Raw genomic sequence first — 1,525 nt, forward strand, 5'->3', positions numbered from 1 at the left:
AAATAATGTACATTTTCTCCCAGCACACCTCGTAGCCTGTCTTCTGCATCAGCCACCCTGCCCTTAGACATGTTATCTTTACTTTCCATCCCCTTCCCATCTGGCCTGTCTTCTGCACAGCCTCCTGGCTTGCTTCCACCTTCTATCATTCTGCTCTTCACTACCCATCCTGAGTAGCCTCACAAAGTCCCAGAAGCTGGTTCTAGTCTCTGGAAACAAATTTGGCTGCATGAATCAGAAAATGAGGGATTTCCCTGATAGTCCAGTGGCTAAGACTCTGGACTCCCAATGTAGAGGGCCCAGGTTCAATCCCTGGTCAGGGAACTAGATACCACGTGCCACAACCAAGATCGAAGATCCTGCATGCTGCAGGTAAGACCTGGTGCAGCCAAATAAATACTTTTTTTTTTAAAGGAAAAAACAAAAATAAAAAGTATCATAAGTATCCCAGGTCTCAGTCTCCCATATCAAAGTTCTGGAAGTCAGCTGTCCGTGGTTTGTACTGCAGTCCCCTTATTCCTCACTAGGCCTCGTATCACAGCTGGGAGTGCACTCTGCTATCAGGTCCAAGACGGCTGCTGTAGCTGGGCCATCGTGTGTGTTCCCTGCCCAGAAAGGAGAAAAGGGATGAGATGGGCCTAAATCCACCCTTTAAGGACACTTTCCAGGATTTTGCTGACATTTTGGGTGCTGTTGTTATCATTGTTCAGTCACTAAGTTATGTCTGACTCTGCAACCCCGTGGACTGCAGCACACCAGGCTCCCACGTCCTTCACTATCTCCCCAAGTTTGTTCCAAATCATGTCCCTTGAGCTGGGATGCTATCTAATCACCTCATCCTCTGCCACCCTCTTCTCCTCCTGCCCTCAGTCTTTCCCAGCATTAGGGTCTTTTCCAGTGAGTCAGCTCTTCGCGTCAGATGGCCAAAGTATTAGAGCCTCAACATCAGTCCTTCCAATAAATACTCGGTGTTGATTTCCTTTTTGATCTCCTTGAAGTCCAAGGAACTCTCAAGGGTCTTCTTCAGCACCACAATGTGAAAGCATCAGTTCTTCGGCACTCAGCTTTCTTTATGGTCCAACTTCCACATGCATACAAGACTACTGCAAAAGCCACAGCTTTGACTATATGGATGTAAGAATGTAAAAGGCTTTTGATACCATGGTAACAACAAGGAAAATCTGGACAAAAGTTAAAATCTTCCTCAACAGGTCTAGCAAAGAGTAGGAGGAAGCCTTGACAAACCGAATTCCAAAAACCCATTCATAGGTGAGCAGAGGGCCACAGCAACTGCCCTGCCTGAGAAAGGATGGGCAACCGGTCTGGACACTTGTGGCAACACGGAGGGGAGAAATGGTCCAGGAATGAGGAGAGACCAGCTCAGTCTTAGCTGCCTGTGTAGCTGTCAGCGTTGATTAGAGAAACAAAACTACTACTATCAGAGAAACAGGGATTAATTTCATGAGTTTGAAAGCTGGGGACCTGGTGAAGCAGACTCACAGGCTGTTGCCTCTGTAGCTAGTAT

General features: G+C 47.1%; 1 non-coding gene across 1 annotated transcript; it reads left to right on the top strand.

Moving 5' to 3' along the window:
* Window positions 1–251: 251 nt before the first annotated feature.
* On the top strand, window positions 252–324 carry TRNAG-CCC (transfer RNA glycine (anticodon CCC)). Its single transcript has one exon. It is a non-coding gene; the product is annotated as a tRNA-Gly (tRNA).
* Window positions 325–1,525: the final 1,201 nt, after the last annotated feature.

The sequence above is a fragment of the Bos javanicus genome, chromosome 26, assembly GCF_032452875.1.
Source record: "Bos javanicus breed banteng chromosome 26, ARS-OSU_banteng_1.0, whole genome shotgun sequence".
NCBI classification, from domain to species: domain Eukaryota; kingdom Metazoa; phylum Chordata; class Mammalia; order Artiodactyla; family Bovidae; genus Bos; species Bos javanicus.